Source organism: Manis pentadactyla, chromosome 7 (assembly GCF_030020395.1).
Source record: "Manis pentadactyla isolate mManPen7 chromosome 7, mManPen7.hap1, whole genome shotgun sequence".
Taxonomy (NCBI): domain Eukaryota; kingdom Metazoa; phylum Chordata; class Mammalia; order Pholidota; family Manidae; genus Manis; species Manis pentadactyla.
Window position 1 is genome coordinate 7,995,914 of NC_080025.1, and position 23,036 is coordinate 8,018,949.

The following is a 23,036-nucleotide window of genomic DNA, read 5'->3' on the forward strand; positions in this document are numbered from 1 at the left end:
TCCTTAGAGAGCAGCCGTCAACATGCTCCTGGCTGCCTCTGGCCCCTCCTTGCCGGTCATTGTGTCAAGGAAGCCAGCCGCCTTTATAGTTGGTGACAAGAGAAGGGCTGCCCCTTGTAGATAGTGGAGAGCGGTGTGATGAGACGTTGTGACCGGGCCTCCCTCCCTGCCAGACCGTTCTCTGCCTCCACAGGGCCCAGCCTCTGCTGACGGCTGGTCCAATGTGAAACCTTGTTTCAGGTTTGCTGTTCTGAGCAGGGGCCTTAGACAACATCCCTGTGTCCACATTGGCCAGGTCGTAACAGTCTCTCATTGGCTAGGCTGTTGCTGGGGGAGGCAGAAACTCTTTCCTCCGACTGGGTGGTAGTCTTTGCTCATTAAAGGATCACTTGTCTCTCTTCTCTATATGTATACATAAGCTCTGTGTAGCCTTGAATTACTCTCAGTGCGTGTGAATGAGTCCTTGACCTCCTGTAAGATATTATAGTTCTAGTCCACGAAGAACCTGGGCCCAGCATCAGGGAAATGTACTGTGAATACAGTATTTGAGCACTTGAACTGCATGACAGCGAAACATGAATAAGCAAAAGGTTAGGACAATTATTTTCAAATAACCATTAAGGACAAAATATAAGAAGACTTTTAAACCAGAGAATTTTGTTTATTTCTATGTGACTGTACTTTGAATATATATAAAATAAGCCTGGTATGTGAGGACTTTCCTCCATACATGCACCACACATCCTTAAAAAGAAAAAAGTATTGTTTAGATGATCATTTCTGAAAATATTTGCCTGTTTCCAACTTGGTCACATTGGCTCTGATTAGAGCAAAACATTAATATAAATAAAAATATAGGAATTTCTAATGGATAAATCATATCTCTGTAGTCTACAAGAAAAAGTGGTTATCTACTGTATTTGCGTAAGCAGAGGTATATATAAAAGAGATTTGATCAAATGGCACACCTCTTAGAAACCTGATAAAAGAATGGGACAGGCACCCCAAGGAAAGTGTGGATAGGAAATACTGATCAAATCAGTGGGAATGTAAGAATGGATGGGATCAGATGCAGGAAGTGTTTGAGAAAGTAGCCATGTACAGCTGAGGAATGATAGAACCAGGAAGTGCTCTTACAGAAGTCACTGCAGGAAGCCCAGTTACCACTGGAAGCATCTAAACTTGTACCCATTTTTGTATATTCCTATGAGAGACTGAAGGACAGATTCCCAGATGGAAAGTGCTTCTCTCCCTTACTCTCCTTCCCCTCACCATTCCCATAGGTCAGAGAGCTGTGGATAAAGATAGTAACATGGGTAGATCCTGTTAACCTTAAAAATAAAGCTCTTGGTTACTTTTTCAGCAAAATGGGTTTATTCAGGAAGAGCAGAGAATTTGTAACTGGGGACAAGCAAGCTATGACAAAACCGCAATCATGTCTGGAGAAGGGAGGAGAGGAGGCTTTTTCACAGAAGGAAGGGAGAGTTGGGGAGCTGTTCTAAGCAAAATGTCCATTGGAGGAAGCTGGGAGTCCCATGTGTCATGGCTGCTCATTGGCCAGATAGTAGCAGTCTCTCATTGGCAAGGCTGTTGCTGGGGGAGGCAGAAACTCTTTCCTCCTAATGGGTGATAGTCTTTGCTTATTAAAGGATCACTTGTCTCTTTGCTCTGTATGTATACATAAGCCCTGTGTAGCCTTGAAACACTCTCAGTATATGTGACTGCAGATCCAAAGTCTCAGACCCATGTACACACTCTCTGACCTTCATAGGGGTGGGGATTGATAAGTTTTACAAGCACATTTATAAGCTTTAAAATGCCAGCAGTCTGCTGAGGGGGGAAATATATCTTTCTTTTAATCAGAATCTTCAAAATGTGGTAAATCCTTATTCAGGTCATAAGATGGACATGAATGCACCTATCCTTTGCTTTATGACTTTACAACTTTCAGTCATTTCTGAAAATCTGCCATGAAGTTAAAAAGAAAAACAAATGTTAAATAAAAAATAGTGATTTCCTTTCATTTGTATGGGTAAATTTATGATACATTTTCTGCCAATGCAAGACACTCCAAATTGTTCAGTTAAAAAATAGTATATCAAATGAAAATGAAAATAAGTTTTTATAAGTCAAATATTGGAATATACATGTAACTTGTATATAAAAGGCAATGTAATGAAAGATATTATATTTACTTCTTTTACCAAATTTTATATTCTTTTAGAACTCATGGATTGTATTCAAACTTAAAAGCTAAAATTATTATCATAAAGTGGCTACTTGATTTGTTAATATCTTCAAGTTAGTGAGATTTAAACCAAGTGATTCTCATTTGATTTTTTTTAATTTAAGGTTTATATGGTGCCATATTTACCATATTAGAAATATGCAGTTCTAAGTTGTATCATAACACATACACACACACACACAGTTATAGTCCAAAGAAATACCATGAGGATGAAATAAAGGCAAACTATGAGAGCCCCCAAAACACCTGGGAATAGCATGTGTGTTATCAGCTTGAAGAGTTATAAAACTATTACTCCATCACTCTTACTTAAAATGATCTATGCAAGGCAAAAGAGTTTGGATTCATTTACACATGGTCTCTGATTCAGACTTACTCTCTGACTAGCAACTGTTGTGTTGAGAAAATTGGTGAATATATCTTTGCCTGAAACCCTCATGTCAAAATATCATTTTTTATGGTGTATTTATTTTCTGTGGGTTGGATTTGGGCTTGGGTTTAAAAAAATAGGTATACTGAAAAAAAGGAGCCACTAATAAACAGGGTAACTCTTCAAAAGCCATTATAGGGGGGAGAAAAAAGTCATTAACTGACAGAATTACGTGAGGTAAGGCTTCTGAATCCCATACAATCTAATTTGTCTCCCGACACAATCTTGGAAGCAATTAGAGATTTCCAGTCTCCTATGCCACAACTGGAAGCTCCTACAATGGAACATTAGGACCAGAAGATACCTTGGAGACTAGTCTAACATCCTAATTTTACAGATGAGGAAACTGACACTTAGAGAAAGTAAATGTCTTGGCCAAGGTCATAAACCTAAATGGGGCAAAGCCAGATCTCCTGACTCCCAGTCCAGTGCTCTTCCATATTCTCTCCTGCTGTAACTGAACTGACTTCCAGAAATTATGGCATGCCCACCCTAAACACCTTTTCCTGAGATCTAATAGGAGAGACCCATAGGGCATCATAATTCAAGTTAAAATATAACTGGGCTTGTGCTGAGGTTGGGAGGGGCCAGGCATGAGTTCAAAATCCTTGCAGAGGCTGTGGTTTCTGAGCCCTTAAACAGTATTATGGCAAAAACATTCGCTAAAAAGAATCACAACAAGCTTTCCCACTAAGCAACACAAAAGCAAAGCAGACTGTTGTTAAAAATGGAACGACTCTATACACGCTATAGAGTTGAGGTTTGTTGAGGTTTGACTCAACTGTAATCACACAGCTGCGATCTGCTCTGCCTTCTGCAGATTCATCAGAAATATTCACAAGAATGGGATGTGAGGATGTAAACATAAGCTAAGTAACAATGCTGGATGTAAGAGCATGGCTTAGGCTTGAAGCCCGAATTGGGCATCTTACTATTCCCAAATCTGGACTTTCAGGTGTATGACTGGGAATTACTGCAGTTACTGGGTACACTGTTGGTCAGATATGGACTGGGTGGCCTGCCAACAGGGTGCAAAGTCTCACCCTGATCAGTAAGAGTAGAATCTCTGGGCAGATGGGGTCCAAGAGAATATGTGAGTCCGATTGGCTGTTATATGTATTCCTGATAAATAAGTGAGTTAGAGAAAAGACAAGTCTTCCTGCCAACTCTTAGCAAAATGCTGGTCATCTTTTTAAAGAACTGAGGCCTGAAATGAAAAAGAAGCTGAAAAATATTTTCCATGTATTTCTTCTCCTGGGTTATAAGCTGCTGGTAGGCAAGAAACATTCATCAGTGCAACACATACACAATGAAAATTGAATACAGGTCTACTACGTCACCTGATGTTGAGTATACAGAGATGAAAGATTCAGAAATATTCTATGACCTCATGAGATAGAGACTCTCGTGGATCTCTCTATATATACCCATAAGATGTTTGTATATATGTATATAAAATGAATGGATGGATGGATGTATCTATAGCCATAAGATGTATGTATACAGATACATTCCTCGTAATTGCTTGCACCATGCTATTATACATTAACAATGATCAGGTCAACCAGTATAATCACAATGCTTGGTATATCATCCTTCAACCCACAACATTTATTATTTCCCATTATATGTTATGTGCTGTGACACCTCTCACCTTCATAATTTTTTTCTCAAAATTTGTTTCATACAAAATAACTGGAGTGGAGAGGCAGAGAGATATGAAATAAAATCCATGAACAGAAACCTGATTTGTATGAGTACTTTTGAAATGTCATTGGTCATTTATAAGTACACTCGTGTACACAGACTAAACTGATAAGAAAAATGCCATGATTTCCTGAATACAACTCCTTGATTGTAAGTTACATCAACCTGTAAGTGTTTCTTCTTGTTCTGACAAATCAACATTCTGAAAACTTATCCGTATGATTATTTATGATTATTATAACTTGTAATCTGTATAATAATTATTGATCATCATGATGAACCAATGGCTGTTTAAGTAAAAATCCTATGAATTTCATGAGATCCTTACTTCCAGATACATGATAAAGATACAGCAAATACAACCACTAGTTCATGCCAAGGGAGATGTCCAAAGATGTGTTTTTACGTAGTTTTCTACTTACTCATCACAACCTTAGACAAGTCATTTTAAGAGTCTCTGACGTAGTTCAAACTGTGGCCCTCAAAATGACTCACCTAAGGAGAAATGACCCAGTACTGTATAGGGGTTCTGAGACCTAAATACATGTCCACAATTGCTTGAGAGATCCAGTTTCTAGGAGAATAAATAAAATTACAAGGGAGGAAAGCCTTCTTTTATTTTCAAACCACATTCAAATCACAGGTATTTGCATTAACTTGGCCCTTTAGGTGTAGATTAAAGACTGCATTTGCTGTGAGTGATTCAAAGAAAATAAAACAGGGTTCTTCCTGTTAACGAAATGAAAACCGACGTAGACAAGACACCAGCCTACAAATGACATAATGAATAGCACAGGACCATAGGTAAGTATTGGACAATTCTTGTCAACCAAACTTGAGCTATGAGGGAAAGAGAATGGTCTTAAAGAGAGATGTGACTTCCAGTCCAGGGTCTAGCACCTCCTACACGCTGTTAACTAATCTTTGTGAAGTCCAGGTACGTTTTCTGTGAAACGTAGTTAAGTGCTGGTACACCTCAGGGGAGGTAGGAGAACTCAAAGGAAGAATTTAGGTAAAATACTTAGAATAATATTATTAAATAGTTGATGCTAAGTAAATGTTCACTTCTTTTTCATCCTTTCTTTGTAATCATTTGACAAAATGGAATAATATATCTGTTCTGCCTTAGAGAACTACATTGAAAGTAAAATGAGGTCATATGTGTGAAATCTTTGAATGTTGCCAAGATTTAAATAACCACAAGGTATTATTATTAGTAATGGATTTCTTGCACTCATTATGCCAAAAGCCTTTACCAAGAAATAGAATTATAATTCTGAAGACTTTAGATAATCAAATAAATGATAGGAGCAGAGCCACCTGCCGCTTGAATGGGGGTTCCAGCCCATATTCACCTTTATATCAAAGGAAACAGAGGTCCCCTCAGATATAGCCTGGAGATGGGAGAGCCATTTGCAGAGACATACTGGGCTGGACTCCTGAGAAGGTCAGAGCCCTAACTCTTCGGGTAGTAGATGCCCTAACACAGATGACAGCACACGGTAGAAGCTACAGTGGGCGTCATAAGAGTGTGTCCACCAGAGACTGTGTTGATCGCATACGGAGTGCAGATTCTGTAGTCATCTTGCTTGCATTCAAGGGCTGTTCCCAGCACAGTTACTCTCAATCTTGGTCGAGGTGCGTAGCTTCTGAGTTAGCGTCCTCATGTACAGAGAGGGGCAATAATTATGTTCCTGTGTGCATCGGTGCAAAGATGACATGAGTGCTGGGGGACATCACTGACATTCAGTGAATTCAGACCATTATTAACTCTGAATATGTGAAAATATGATATAGTCTTTTGTGCATTTGTTAGAGAGAGAAATATGCAATTGTAACCAAAGGGATGGAGGTGGTGCCTGCCTCCTGAAGCCTTGTAGGAAAAGGTGCTCTTTGAATGAAGACCCTGGCTAGACTGTGACAGAGGACTCAGGATCATCTTTGAGATGGAACCAGCGGGGGGGTTTACAAAGGGGGAGGAGAACCTGGTGGCCAAAAGCAAGACAAGAAAGACTGGCAAAGTTTAGGGAGGTCAAGAATAGGATTTCAGTAGTGAGGAAGAACAGTGACATGGCAGTACATAGATCATATAAATTCCTGCCGGGACGCGTATTTCTCTCTCAGATTATCTGCCCCATCTGAAATAACTACCTTCCATCAAAATGCATGGCATAAAACAGCTACATAACACCTAAGTAGCTCTGTTATGTTAACCCACTGAGAATAGACCTGCACATCTTCACTACCTGCTGTTCACCTCCTTCATTTATCCTTTGCTAAAGTGTGTGAAAACCTCTTTTATTTACCTATAAAACTTTAGTAGGCAACATAGACCAATTTAGATACTTTTGTGAAGAACTTAGATTCAAAATCTCTTTTCCTTAATGTATAAAATTAATGAAACAATACAATCTCTGCAATAAGAAAATGTGTTATGTGCAGACATACTGTAATTTAGACTTCTTATAAAAGAAGTAAAACGTAAAAGGCTTCATTTTGCAAAGATCCATTACAAAGGCTGTTATCACGAAATAATAAGGTAAATGTCTGCAGGAACAGGCAAACATTTCAGTGGGTGTATTAGAAAGAGTTGGTTTTCATTCATGGTGGGGAAGTGGCGATATTGGTTGCTACTGATTATTAAAAAGAATGCTATCCTAATGTATTTTTAAAATCGTTGACTTACTTTGTTTATCTTTAATGAGACCTAATGCAGAAACAAACAAAATGGTGGCAGTGGGTTGATTGGTTTCCCTTTCAAATTTTGAAGCTAGTTAAATATAGGTAGTTGCTATCATTGCATATTTACTATTTTTTTGCAGCTTGCAGAGTGACTTCTCCAGCCCCTTCTCATGAGTTTGATATGTTAAACTGTCCTAAACATTGGCAATGCTGTTGCAGATGCACAGAAGCAACAAACACTTCATGCACTGTCACACAAGCCTCATTTAGACTGCTGTACATAGTGCTTAGTAGAGGAAGAACCGACGTGGTGAAAGTAGGAGGTGTGAAATGACAGTCTTAACTCTGTGATGTGACACTGTTTTATTAACATCTTGAAAGATCTAAAGTGGGTTTGCCGTGCATTTGCCCCATCCGTGATCACTGAACAATGTAAGCTAGGCCAAGAGTGGGTGTTATGAGCAAGATCAGGGTTTAGCATAGTATTTCCTCTGAAAATATGGATTTGTAGTGAGCATTGCAAATAGGACTTGTCAGAGGAGAACCAGAGAGACATTTTCTCAAAAAAGATCCATTCCTTTACAAAAAAAAATAGACACGTTTTGTAGCTAATGATGTGTCCCGAGATCTGATACGTGTCCTCAGATATACAATTGATTTTAAATGAAAACCATTGAAAAAAATCTCACCGCATCTAAACCCTGTGCCCATGATGAAATCTGTGCATGTGGTCTGTACAACTTATTAGCTAAAAATATGAGGAAAAAATTGAGTGACTTTAAAATAAATTATACTTCAGTATTCAATTTGCTCTATTTTTTCAAGCAAAATGAGTTTTGAGAAGTATTTTTCGTTCATTTATTATTGGAAAAGACCTTACTAGCTTAGTCAAGCAAGAAAATTACCCCAAAAGCTTGCAAGATTTATAATGCTCAGGAAAAAAAAAAAAAAAAGGCAATTCAGAACCTAATGAGACATTTTAGGCCTCATTTACATCTCTAACTTGACCCATTTTCTGCAAAACGTTTTTGTTGGTAATTTACATACTAAAAGCTAGTTATTTATCCATCCCTAACCAAAAAGTTGATGAGATTACTAATACCACAGTGAAGTTAACATTACCCTAAAAGCTAAATATGGCCGTTTCTGGAAGGTTGACAATTGAGTCATTTGTTTAGCTATAATCTCCATTACGTGCACGTGATGCATCTGACTTCTGAGAGAATGACACGAAAGCTAGAATATCTCATTGCCACACTCACTTTATTGGCAGGAATCTTCCCAGATATGCATGCTTTGGAAATAAGGCACAGCACGGTGCCCTGTGTACGTGCACACAGGTATCTACCCAGGAAAATAAATCATATAACAAAACACATTCTCTCAAACAAGCTCCAATATCGTGTATTTTTTGAATACCAACAACTATATTGCTTTGCATCTGTTTGGAGCTTTTAATTGTATTAATGTAGTAGTTTTTCTTTTTAACTCATTTTTATTAAAAAATGCAACAAGGTGCTGAAGTACATTGTCACAGAATGATATATTTCTTACTGTATTCAGAATATACTTTTTTCCATGAAAAAATATACATCCATAAATGCACATTAGATTTCTGCATTATATTTACATGAGAGATACATTTATATTTCATTAATAGATATTTATGTTTTCTATTTTATATATTCATATTTTAGGATTATATTATGAGTATTATGTTCAGAGCTTAGTACTTATTATGCAGTATATATATATTACGTATATAAAATATCACCATCTGTTGAAAGTTGTTACCTTGATGACTTACTCTCGAAAAACACTGAACTTACCGTAACTTGGCTAATGTTCATTAGATAAGCATCTGTAAAAGAGGAACGTTGAGAGATGTAGAGTTGTGTTGGGCATCATGAGGGCACCTGTTGAGAATTACATTCTGAGACCATCCATGCTGTCCTAAAGTAACTTGCCTATTTGAACCCCTTCTCTAAGTGGCATCCATGAAATCCCACCAAAATCCAGAAATTGAGAAGGTGTATAATGCATCTGTGTGACTCCTTTTCCAAAGAATCCTGAACCAGACTGCCTCGTGGGTGCCTTCTCAAGTCCTGGTCCTATGGGGGCAATGTTCAACCTGATTTTAGGTTGTTCAGCATCTCCTGCAAAAAAAGTAAATGATCAAGAGTCAGCCTGGAATCACAGGTCCTCAACTCAAGCCCTGCCAGAGGCCTTGGAAAGCCCAGAGCCTGCGGCTGGGCCACCTCAGCCAACTGCAGGTCGTTGCTGTCAGCGGACAGATGTGACTCTGTTCCTTCCCAATTTAATTGTAGTTCACTCAGTAATGGGTTTCAGATTATGTTTGTTTTCAGAAACTCTGTTTGCTGTTACATTCTTCCTGCTAGTAGAGGATTTGCAAGAGGATACACAATTGATGATAAGCAGAAAAAAACAAATCTTTAGTACATGTAAATACTGATAACTCATCTGCAAAGTAAATTGCCACTCACCAAACCCTGTTATCTCCTGTCATATTCAGAATCTGTTTTTGTTCCCTCTTTTGAGGCTGTCACATGCTGATGGCCCTGCAGCCACCTTCTCCATGGCTGTCGCCCCATCACAGGCGTGGCTACCACTGAAGCTGGCTCATGAGAAAAACCACGTGAAGGGTTCGATTTCTCAGCTTTTCAGAGATGTTTGAAACCTAGGCTGTGTGTAGCCCCACATGCTGCATTGCAGCCATCCAAAGAACATGGTGCCGATGACTGCTCAGTTTGCTACTTAGCCACGTGGAGTATCTTTGGAAAAGGTCTCTACTGCTGAAAATTGAATGCTAATATTCAAGGAATACTATATTTTCTGTGAAAATGGTTTACTTTGTGCAGTTTCCCAAGCACACGGTGGTAAAGGATATACACTATCTCCAGGTCTCTTATTACATGACAACTTTCTATGATACAACAAAACTTTTTTTTGGAGGGGGCTAGGAGTGTTCCTGTGTTTGATCTGTGAAGGTATTTGAACACCATAGTTCTTATACACTCATTTCCAATATAGTTCATGATGATCTTAAGCTATCATGACTCTCTTAGTACTTTCCAGAAATTATATCTATTTTAAGATTCCATATTGTCAAATACCTTTTCAGTGATTTATTCTAGAGATGTTGAGTAAAAAACATACATAGTAGTGATGAATGATCCCTGCCCTCATCATACTCAGAATCCAGGCAAGGAAACCGAATCAACAAAAGACCAAAATATAAGGGCAGGTTGAATTAAATTAGAAAGAACTGAACACAAGATTGTACTATTAGTAAGGCTTGGTATTGGACAGGGCGGTCAGGGAGGCTCCCTGAGTGGGAGGCATTCATACCCAGACTTAAAGGTGAGAAGGAGCCGGCCCTGGGAAAACTAATGGGAAGAGCATTCCAGGTAGAGGGTGCCAGTAGAAAGATCCTCCTGCACTAGAGAGGACAGTGTAACTAGGAACTGGAGCAAGGCCACTCTGGTTGGCGTCTGACGGTGTCCGTCAGGGCAGTGCCCACGCACAAGACTGGAGAGGAAATTGCAAAGACCGTAACCACCATCAGCCTTTGGACATCACTAACATTCTCCTGAATTGCTTTCTACGCCCCGTTCTGGCCACCACCCCGCGTTTCCCCCCTGCAGTTTAGTGCCTGCCCCTGAACAAGCTTGCGGAATATAGGAACATGGTAAAAATGTGTGTTTTCTGAGGAGAGATCAGCTCCCAAGAGAGAGAGATGGGAAGAGTCTGGGCAAAAAAATCACCCAGGTTTTTCTCTAAACTCACCAATCAGTCAAGTCATTTCTCCTTCCTTGTGGCAGAGAAATAAGAGGGCGGAGGTTACCGGGGCTCTTGCACTAGTGGAGGTTGCCGGGGCTCTTGCACCACTGGAAAGAAACCCCAGGCACGGGGAGGGGCTCCCCACAGCAATTGCATTGTCGACCTTACTCTTCTGGAAGTAATAATATAATCTACCATTTTTATAAAGGAAAATTCTCTCTGGAAAAGTGCATCTCTTTTCATTGCTACCAGAATCCATAATGTGTGTTATTATTAAGTAAACAGGCCGGATGTAGGCAGATACATGTCACAATAGAGGCAAAGCCTTCAACTTGAGTATCCTGAGGAAATTAAACCCCATGCCAGGAGGCCAGAACCAGTCCTGATGAACCTCTTACTTAGCTATAGCTTTCAAAGTTGTATTTATGTCTTTAGTGAATATTATGTGCTTAGAAATGCACGGTTACATCAAACTTAACTATTTCTTCTTTTCCAGAAAAAAAACAACTTTAAAACTTACATAATTATAAATGTTTGAATGTAAGAATTACCAATAGCAACTGAGTTTATAGGTGTGGATTATTTATGTGCAATCGTAGTGATTCGTTGGTCTCTGAGTAAGAAATGCCCTTCTCGCTGCAGGCCAGGAGCTGTTGCCTCCGAAGAGTGGCTTCCAGAGACGCCGAGGACCATTCTCCATGCTGGTAGAGCCAGGGGGCCTAGGCTCTGTGCACTGATTCGCTGGCAGCCGGCCTACCTGGAGGTCGGGAGCAGCCTCCTGAGAAGCCACAGCAATGGTGAGTGGCCAAGCGAAGCAGGGGCTTCGACAGCCCTGCCTCCTGGAGATGCTTGCTTTCTGATTTTCTAGTCAATCCTGTCATTCTTTCAGACACAACTTCTAAGGAGCTACCAAACACCTACCTTTCCTCTTTACCCGTGTTGCACTCCCTGCCAAGGGCAGAGATCCTCTGTAAACAAGTGACAGTTCGCTTTCTCTCCGTGCCTGAGCATGCAGTGTCCCAAATGCCAACTCACAAGCAGAAACAGAGAAATCAGGCTATTTTCTAAGTCTTTAATTCCGCCACCCTATTTCTTTTGAACGTCCGTTAGAAATAGCTGTTACCAAGTGAGTGTCCAGTTGCCAGGAGCCTTGGAGATCCAGTAATTATTTATGAGAATTTTATATGGAAGAGGCAGAAAACATAAAATAGCTTGGGTTCATAAAACAGGAAAGATAAATGTCGCCGGAAAAAATCTATACCAAATGTGTACTGAACTATGAGAATGAAAATCTGCTGTGACAGTGGGATCGTTAAATGGAAATCGAGGATATTTGCTGTGTTGATGAGCAGACCTTACCCATCTACATAAAAGCAAGTTTATTTCAGAAGATATGATACATAAAGCTAATCGTTAGTGGTCCAATATTGTTGGACATGATGATCAAGAATATTTTGTAAAGTAAAAGTTTTATGAAGTCTTATAAAGCTGCAGTATCCTTTTTTTCTTTTGCCATAGTCATTTAAAGTGTTTGGATTTGGGATTTCTGAGTCTTTCTAAATATAATTATAACTTTATTAACCACCCTATAAACAAGAATTATAAAAAGTAGAAAAGTAGAAGAATGTACTATTTTCTGCACCATATACCCTCTGAGTGATCAACTATTTTAAGGTCTCTGACTATATTTAGAGAGAACCATTTCTGGCATATGATGCCAGCAAAGATTGAGAGCAGAAATTCTCCAGAACGTCGAAATGTCACAGGTGCTATTGGAATGTAAATGTGCTTTTCTATACATTTTATAGGTATTGTGTATAGCTGGAGTTCCACACCATGTTTTTACACCTTATTTCCTGCATTTGTCACCTATTACCTTTGCCCAAATTACTAGAAACTAAAAATACCCTTGTGGAATTAAAAGCATGAATGCTTTTTCGCAAATAAAGATAGTGTGAGTTTTCTGCCGTAGTTCAGATATGTGCTATGTATCCTTTTTCAATACTGCTGGTGGGTTGAGCTGACTAAGGGCACTGTGAGAAATCTTCCTGAGGTGGGACTCCTGTCTGTCAATATGGGAAAGATTTGGCCTTGGAGAGAAGTGATTTGGGCAATCTAATTACTTGAAGAAGGGAGGAGGTTAAAAATGAGTAATAAAATTATAGGAAATCATATTCCAGTAAAAGTAGAACTGAAAGTTAGAAAACACATACAATTAATGAAGGGGTTCATTTTAGTTGGTATTTTAACCGTAAAAGCGAAGTTTCCACAGTCTTTCTTTGACAATACTCATCATTAAGTTTTGCAGAAATTAAAATTAAGAAACAATTCCCTTTCAGAGCAAAGAGATGGTACCTTTTTAGTTAAATGCATTATATAAAAATGTAATGAAAAAGAAAACCTGTCAGTATGTAATTTTGCATATTTTAAAGTCAGATTGTTCATTGAGCTACTAATTCATATGTGACAGAAATTCTGTATTTAAATGATACCCTCATTTCCTCACTGGGTCTTCTGTTAATGGGGAGAAAGAAAGAGGGCATTCTTTAACACATCAGCACTTTAGCTCTTGAAAGTTTTGACTGTCCAAACCATGTTCTGTCTGGTAATAATCAGCACAGCAACATTTATAAACAAATGTGCATTTTTAGAAGTACTAACATTCCTAAATGCAATGGGTTCTACTCTTGGTGATAGCGGTTTTGAAGTTACTTACCTAAGTAATATTCGTTGCAAACACTTTCAAAGTACTTTTGTGGAAATAAAACAACTCTTGAAGGCACACAAGTGCTTTCTTACTAGCGACAGAAGTATTTTAAAAAGAAAAGAGTATGTGCTCCCTTTCCCCTTCATGATTTTATTGTCTTCTGGATCATGGGTTTGCTGTGGGGTAAAGAGATGGGTGCTGCAATTCAGAACCTCTTTGCTTATCTGGGAACTGGAGCACCACAGTTCAGAATGCGACCTGACTTGTTCAGGAGACACCAGTTTCTCATATTCCTCTTTTATCATTTAAATTTCTGTTCATGTTTTGACAACCTTCTTCAGTAGGAAGCATAGAAAATGCCAAACCACACCTCGGAATCCTCATTCTTAAGCCTGCCTGCATTATTCTAGAACTAATGTTTCCATAATACGGGGTGTCACTGAGAAGAATGGAAATCTCACTTTGGGTATGCCACTGTAATAATTTTCATTTATAGGCTATAATTAATCTGAATACTGGCAACAAAAGAAACACTTAAGAAAGTTAATTTTAGTCTTTAGGTAAAGAAGTTTAATGTAAGCTGCATTCTTCCACTTAACAAATATTTATGTGCCGGGAACTTTGTTGCTAAGGTGTTGGGGGTCGTGAAATGCACACCTGCGCCGTGCTACCATTAGACGTTGTACTGAGTGACATAAAAAAGAAAGTACAAAATTTTACCTTGGTTTACATGTCAGAGGCAAGGCTGCCGCCATGACAGAGGGAAAGGGGGCACCCAGGGCATCTACCACATGAGCAGACCTGAGGCAGCAGTGGGAGGAGGAGACGGTCTTTTGAGCAGCATAAGAGCACAGGTCTCAAGAAGGGGGCCTGCCTGGGACACCTGTGGGTCTGAAAGGAGCCCAGTGGGTGAAGCATCGAGAGCAGAGGAGAGACCAGACAGAGGTCGTACTGTAGTGAGTGAAGGACAAGAGCCCCCTAAAGGAATGCGATCTTTAAGGGCAGTAAGAAACCACTGCGGAATGTCAAGCAGGAGAGTGAGGAGCTCAGAGTTCTAATAAAAAAATCATCAGTCAGAGTGATGTGGGGACTAGAACAGACATGGGAAGGAGAGGACATGGGAAGACAGTATGGAAGATTTTACACCAATTCAGGAAGGAAAATAGGGTGAATGTGCAGGGCTCTGAGGAGAAGATGGAGAGAAGTCCGTGGAGTTTCTGGCTGGATGAGAAAGAGGATGGACTGGATGGGCCGGAGATGAGAAGGGCCAAAGTGACTCCCACGCTGCTGGCTGGAGAAACAGGGACTTTTTAAATTGTGTCATGTTTGGTCTGAAGTGGTTACAGACTATCTAAAATGGACATACCCCAAAGAATATCTGTAGTTCTGGGGCCCGTACATCTGGACCAAAGGTCTGAATTTTGAGTTACTGACCTTTCAGTGATAACTGAAGCCATGACAGAGAATGCTATCGCTTGGAGAGAGGATGCAGGGGGGTAGAGAAGCCACGTGCTGAACAGAGAGAACCCGGATGGCCCCAAAACTTCAGCGGCTGGGGAGAAGAGGAAGCCTTGAGAGGGGCAACTGGGAAGGAACAGGCAGAGAAAGAGGAGAAAACCAGTGCAGGCAAGGCGTGGCCCCAGGAGCCAGGGGAGGGAGGGCATCTCAGCAGACTGCCGCAGCTCAGAGAGATGGGACACGGGGAGCAGTCCCTTGAACAAACAGCAAGATTATCCTGGCAGCCTCTGCAGTGGAGGTTTGCTAGGACTGTGGCAAAATCCAGATGAAAGGTCATTCTGTGAACGACAGAGGGAGAAACAGGATCAACAAGTGGAGACAACTTTTTCCAATTTGGCCCTGAAATTGAGGAGATAAATGGGAATGCATAAGATGTGAAATAGACAGTTTTTGGTATTTTTTTAATGATGTGCAAACTTTCTGAGAAAACAGATAGTGATGGGGTCCAGCAATTCAATGCTGAGAATGGTCTCCCCTTAGTCTGTAAGGGAAAGGAGTGTCTCTTCCATCGTATCACAAGAAAGAAGAGGAAAGGATGGACATTGATGTTAAAAGGCTTTATTGGCTTGGTGACAATATTGAAGTATTTTCTGTATGAAGGAAGGTTAGCACTGAGAGTAACGGGTAAACAAAGTCATGGGTTAATGGGAGTAAAGAACATTTGAAATAATCACTGCCTTGAGTTTGGAAAAGAATGCCACCACAAACACAGTGGCATTGCCCAGCTTTGCTGAGAGTTTATTAAGTTTGATGCCTGTGAACATCCAGAGGGTTGCACGATTTTCTGCAGAATATTTCCATCTGGAAAACTCGCAGAGTGGTATTAATCCAGGATGAGATATTCCAAGCAGTTCATGAAGAACCAAAGAATGTGGGAATGCAAGATGGTGATAAGAGAATGATTAGTACGGGAGCCATAGATACTAACCAGGGTTGGGAATGAAGCAAAGATAGGAAAACCTGGTTGAATGGTCCTCATGGAGTCAAATGATAGACTTACTAAGAGGAACTGAGCAAACAGGATGGGTAGAGAAGCTTGGGATAAAACAGAAGGCTGCTTCAGGTCTGGATATCCTGTTTTGTGGCACTAGGTGTGGGTGGCTGTGGTGGAATGGAGGAAAAGGTCACTCAGGTGAGAATATCAAGAATCTGAGAGGCCAGGTTATGGCTTCCAGTGATGGCAGTGGTGGGGATGAAGAGAGCCAGTTGCCAAAACCTTTATTTAAGAAAGAGCCATATCCAGAAGTTAAGCAGGTGATGACAGCAAAGAGGTTAAGGGAAGCATAACTAGGTAACATGAAAGCAAAGAGTGGTTTTTCCCCAAAATTATAAAGGAATGATGTCCTGTAAATGGTGTGGAGCAGCAGTCAGAGTACTAATATCTTGTAAGTGGCACCCCGTCCAGTCTTACTCCATGTATATTTGTCTTTGTTGCATGGTTTGAGAGGACACAGCAAAGTATTCTGCCCAGCTAACGACTCCATTAGTCCATAGCAATGCCCCAATATTTTATGAAAGTCAAGTCCTTCCCTAATTCCCCTTGGCCAACACAGGAATGTCCTGAGTCACAGAAGAATTGCACAAGAGATACTTTTGGCCCAGTGATCAGAGCATCCTGGGTTTGAAATGTGGCTCTGCCACTTGGTTACTTTCTAGCTGGCAATCGTGGGTATGTTAGTTAACATCTCTGCGCTTTCCTTTTCTGTGATATGGAAATAAAAATAAGTCCTAATATGGGGTTGTGAATATTAATGGAGTTAACCTACATGAACCAGTTGGCATACTGGTCACATATGAAGTATTTAAAAAGTAGAAGTCAGTACAGGCATCAGCATCACGTTTATTAATCTATGGTGCATCTCACATACTAACATTTAAGCTCAAATAATTTAAGGGACTTCTTAAAGTAAGAAGAATGTATCTCTGATCTCCCCTGCCTCCGCTGCATTCTGTATCTGACTGGTATGTTCATGTCCAGTTGACTCCAGTCCCAGCCCCAAATTTATTCTCTCTTCGTCCTCCATATAGTTAACAGGGAACTTGATCTAATAAATCCTGCATTCCCAGCACCTGAAACAGAACTTGGATCCAAGTAGGTGCTAAACAATACGTTAATTCAAAATGATACAAAAAGAAAGCTTAGGCTAGGTTAGTAAAAGACACGTTGTTTATTTCCCGTCTAGAAGCAGTACTAAGCAGAGGAAGCAGGTGCGGGGAGAGGCAGCCTATAAATCTGGATGGAGTGAGCAATGTGAGATTCTTTTCTTCATCCTAAGTGCTGTTTTCTGGCGCAGCTGGTTAGGCAAATAGATAATTATGAGTTACAATAATCAGCCTTAGAAATGATGAAAGTTCTAACATCCCTACATCATGCCTGCTGAGCAGAGGTCTTAATCTGGCAATATTTCAAATATGATAAAAAGATGTTTGAGTAACATTTGGCAAAGTTTATAAAACATTAAATCCCATGGAAACATTTAAAGACCTGGTATTTCAAAGTTTACTAATTGGATTATTATTTAAATGAATCCCTTTTTAAGACGTCGTGTCCAACCAGAAGTCAACATGTAAGCAAAACTTGAGTCTTTTAAAATTATAATTAAGTTAAGTAATATCTGGATCCTTACATAGAATAAAGGTGATAATTGGTGCCGATCTGATGGAACAAACATTATCAGCTGCAAACAGGTATAATTAGCTTATTCTTTCAATATATATTCATTGCACTTTTTAAAAATTCACAGAAAATAAAGCTCCAAAGTCTGAAAGTAGTGGATAGACTTGAGCATTTTCTATTAATGGTCAGGTTGTCTAATAAGAGAATCAAGTAGCAGAGATTGGAACCTGTCCGACAATAGAAATTGGATACAGCAATAGTTAAACTACTGTTCATACATTCCAACGGCAGGAAAAAGGCAAGACAGTATTCACTGAACACTTCTCTACTGAAATGACAGAGACACTGTATGTGGTGCATCTCATTTAATCATCACCCACTAACTATTGTCCCCAATTTTCATTTTGTAAAATATATATCTGATACCAAGGAAGACTGACTCAGTAAAAATAAATTCAGCTGTTAGGTGACAGAGCTGGAATTTGAATTCAGTCAGGCACCAAAGCCAGGACTCGGATCATTGACATGTGAACCTCAATTCATCCTTGGATTAGCTAGACAGCCCTGGACCATTAACCTATTCATTGCAAGTTCTGAACCAATTTGTACTGATCTTGACATAACCCAGATAAGGCAGTTAAGAGTTTAAAGCCGAGGAATGGACAAATGACTTATGCAGTCTTAGAAAATGCAGCGAAACTGCTAGAACAAATTTTGTCAAAATTTGTCTTTTTTTTTTTGAAAGTTTTTAGGCTGACAAAACAGGAATCAGGACTCTAAGCTAATACAACAAAGCTTCTGTCATAATAAGCTTGTGAGCAAGATGGAGAAATGGGAGGTTCATGATGGAACAGATGGGAAATACTGGAGCTGAGATGAGGCTGTCGAATAATTATATTGATAAATGAAGCTTGTAGATATGATTATGTACGTTAAGGATTTTAAAGTGGGACTTAGAATGCATGAAATAGATTGCTGAAGATTTACTGTTGGAAATACTTTAGAGGATATTTTGAGTGAATAATAGGAATTTTTATGTTTTCAAAATACACAAAAAGGTTTTCGTCACACAACTGCATTCTCTGCAAAATTAAGAAATTTGACTCAGAAACTACCTGTAGAATGGGGGTAAATGTTTATATAGCTGACCTCGTAAATTATAGTGATAATTTATTTGTGTTTGAATGTTCAGTAAAGAAATGATTTCCTCTCTGGTAGACCACATGAGTACAGGTGCATTCTCCTCTAGAAAAAGTCTCTGAAAGTGTTAAGTTCCTCCATTACTTAATTGATGATAAAGCACAGACGAGGAAAAGCATCAAACCTAATAGAGTTTATTCAAAGTTTGTATTTTTATCATACAAAAAAACAAAGATTTTAAAATTATGAAAGTGGCATGACCAAATGATTTCTATTCCTTTTTAATTTCTTAATACTGAATAGCATATAGAAAGGTAAATATCAAGGGAGTCTGTAGGAACTTTAACATATTGAGATAATAATCTCTTTGGTAAGCAGCTTATTATGAAAGCTGCAAGTCAAAAAAAGGCAGAGCAAACACCAACATCAGTATGTTTCCCTCAAGTATAGAATTATTATTTATTTTAGAAGTTTGAGTCAATTCCCTCACATTGTCTCCTTCTTGGTAGTCAATTTATTGTTCGAGTTCTCTCGATTAAACCCTGTCACTGCAGGGGAAGTCCAAGAGAATAGTGCATTATTAATATTACAGAAACAGTTGTTACTAATCAATACATTTTGAACCACACACAGGGAGTATCTTTAAGGACATAATTCATCAAAAACAGGTTTACTGGGGCTCTTCATGCTATTTTCATTGATTTTTCCCTTTGTAGAAAGACATGGTAGGTATTCTAAATGTGACGCAGAATTACATTCAAAATAAAAAAAGTCAGTACTGCTCAGTTACAAAGAAAAAAAATCAAGTGTAAGGATTTTAAAGGAGAAATAAAATTGAATTTAAGTTATTATTCTCACATTTTAATATCCTATGCTGAAGAACATATTTGAATGTCATACGATTTTTCAAAAACGATTACACATAAGGAATACCAAACTCCAGGTGTGAATTCGATTCTTGACTTACTGTGTGAAATAGAGGTAGACAATTATTTTTATTTGGTTTTCTTAATGCCACTGTATTACTCCCTTTTAAATTTAAAATTAAATATGAGTATACATCGCTTGATGCTATATGTTTGTACATATTTATTAAAGCAAATTTACAAGGAAAACCATTGGAGTTCCCTTCTTAAAGTATCCTGCATGAACCCTAAGGTACAGTAAATAATTAATTTATAAAAGGAATAATATTCTCTTCTAGCCAGTCTGTATCCTCATATAATATAAGCTTAAAAATCGAGGACATAGTCTCTTCAGCATTTACAAAGAATCTGAAGTGAGGGCTGAAGGAAAGTAGCCAGTCTTAAGTTTTACAAGAGAGAGTATTACTGCTCAACAGAGGTAGTGGGAAAGATTGGTTCTATAAATGAGGTGTTTCATTTTTAAAAGAGTGAATCGTTTTGCTTTCTGAAATCCAGGTATATTAGGTCACCACCTGCATTTTAACCCCACCATCTGCGCAAACAGCCCATTTTTCTAATGTTTTCTTTGAAGATGTAACCCATCGCTGCTGTAAGCTTCTTGAGCAGAACGCCCTCCTGGATTGCCCTAAGGAATCCTCTTTGTGAAAAAACTAGACATGTAGGTAAAGGTACAGGTGATACCTGGCTCAGGTAGCCATTGAGCATACAAACGGTTGCTTTGCATGTCCTCTGTTTCCTGGTCCCACCTTAACTGGGGCCCTACTGACCACTTGATATCCCCATTCTTTCTTCCCCACCTCTCCAGTCCAATCCGTCCATGCATTGCTGTAGTTTTAAGATTTCTCTCCTTGTAGTCGTTCATTACTTTTTATTGCTGAACAGCACTTCATTGAACAAATTTTCTTGAAAATTTGAACTTGTTTTCTCATTTTCTTCATAGTGTCCTTTGAACCATTTTAAATTTTGCTTAAGTAAAGTTTATCAATTTTTTTTATGATTTGGGCTTTTGGTGTCCCATTTAAGAAATCTTTGTCTAAGCTAAGGTCAGAAATATTTTCTGCTATGTTTACTTTTAGAAGTTATGTGATTTTGGGTTTTATATTAAGATTTCTGAATCATTTCAAATCACTTGATGTATATGGTATGAGGTAAGAGGGAGCGTTTTTACATGCAAATACCCAATTGTTCCTCTACCTCATGTTGGCAAGTCCATCTTCCCTCACTGAATTGCCTGGGACTCACCAAAAAAATCACTTGGCTCTATAAGAATGGGTCTATTTCTAGGCTGTCTATCCTATTCCCTCCATCTTTATATCTATACTTATGTCAGTACCACACATTGTCTTAAACCATAGCTTTATAGTAAGCCATGAAATCAGGTAATATAGATCTCCCAACCTTGTTTTCCAGCTTGAAAATTATTTTGGCTATTTTAGTTCCCTTGCATTGCCCTATAAACTTGACAATCAACCTTTTAACCTCAAAAGCTTGTAATTTTTATCAGAATTGCATTGAAGATATAAATCAAAATAGGGAGAACTGAAACCTTAACAGTACTTAGTCTCCTAATCTCTCCATTTATTTTTATTTTCTATTCAGCAATGTTTTGTAGTTTTCAGTATACAGATCTTAGACAGCTTTTTAAAAATGTCTTTCTACATATTTAATGGTACCAATACGATTTTAAATGGCATTATGTTAGGAATTGAGCTTTCCAATTGTTTGTTACTTATACATTGTAATATAATTATTATTTGTATATTGATAGTGTATTTTGTGGCACTGGAAAACCTACTTATTAGATCTAGGAATTATAGTGAATATTCCGTAGGATAAGTGAATAGATAATCTTCCATCTGTGAATACATTTTTACTTCTTGTTTCCAATCTGGGATTTCCAGTGCAAATTTGAAATAGAGATGAATAAAAGACAGCTGTGCCTTGCTACTGATTTTAAGGAAGAAGCATTGTCTTTCACCATTAATATGATTTCTATGTAGGTTTGTCATAAACTGCATATTTCTGGGTATTGCTCTGTTTATACAATCTAACAATCTCTGGTTTTCAAATGGAGTCTGCTTTTACTTATGTATTTATAGTTTATAGAACATATTACATTTAATGTCATTGTTGAAATGATGGGGAGAAAAATTCCCAGTTTATTGTATTTTCCCATTTGACCAGATATTCGTTGCTTGTGTTTGGTTTCCTTTTTTCCTGATTCAGAGTAATGAGTATTTTTTATATCCCTTTTAATCTCTACTACAGGTTTATTGGCTATAATTCCTTTTTTTTTTGAAACTGGGTACACTATGGTTTCCAGATTACACCTTTAAATTATCACTGTCTTCAACAGCATTCTGCCACTTGAGATACTGTCTGAGAAATTTGTAACCTTATACCTTCATTTCCTTCCTACTATCCTTTGTGCTAATGCTATTATACATTTTGTTCTTACACAGAAACTCCACAATGCGTTATTTGTATGTTTTATTTCAGAGAAAACAATGTTCTAGAGAGATTAAAATTTAAAAACGTTCCTGTTTGTCCAAATACCATTGTCATGGCTCTTAGTCTATCTCTGTGCACCTAAATTTCTGTCTCTTACCATTTTTCTTTGGTTGCTAAATACCCTTCATTATAATTTGTAGTGCATATATGCTGGGGATGAATTCACTCAGATTTTATCTGAAAAAAAGAAAGGCTTTACTTTATCAGTGTTTGACAAATATTTACTCTAGAAATGGAGTCTATATTGACTTTTTTCCGGTAATTTAAATATGTTGCTTGCCTTTGGACTCTCATTATTTCTATCACAAAGTCTGTTACCATTCTTATCTTTCTTCCTCTGCACCCATTGTGACTCTTTTCTCTACACTTTTAAGCTTTTCTCTTTACCACTATTACTCAGCAGTATGGTTATATCATCCCTTAACATGGTATTATTTGCAGTTATGCTGTTTGAAATTCATGGAGCTTCTTTGATTTGAGAGATTATGGCTTTCTTCAGATTTGGAAAGAGGTTAGCCATAATTTCTTCATTTGTGTGTGTGTCCCCTTCCTCCTTTTCTGGACCTCATCACACTTGGGTTAAACACCTTGATGTTCTCAAGGTCACGGAAGCTGTTTTCATCCGTCTTTTCTTTTTTTCCTGTTTTATCATCAATCTTTTTTTTCTCCACTTTATTTTAGATTATTTCTATTGCTATGTTTTCAGGGTCATAATACTGTTGCAGTTTATAATTTTCTGCTAATCTTTT

General features: G+C 38.4%; 1 protein-coding gene across 8 annotated transcripts in view; it reads left to right on the top strand.

The window, feature by feature from the left end:
- The window catches only part of TENM3 (teneurin transmembrane protein 3), a 1,816,466-nt gene that overhangs the window by 713,598 nt on the left and 1,079,832 nt on the right, over nucleotides 1-23,036 (top strand). For all 8 annotated transcript variants that reach the window (XM_036894289.2, XM_057505071.1, XM_036894291.2 and 5 more), the window contains exon 4: nucleotides 11,511-11,665. The gene's annotated coding sequence lies outside the window, so the exon portion shown is untranslated. The remainder of the gene's footprint in view (nucleotides 1-11,510; nucleotides 11,666-23,036) is intronic.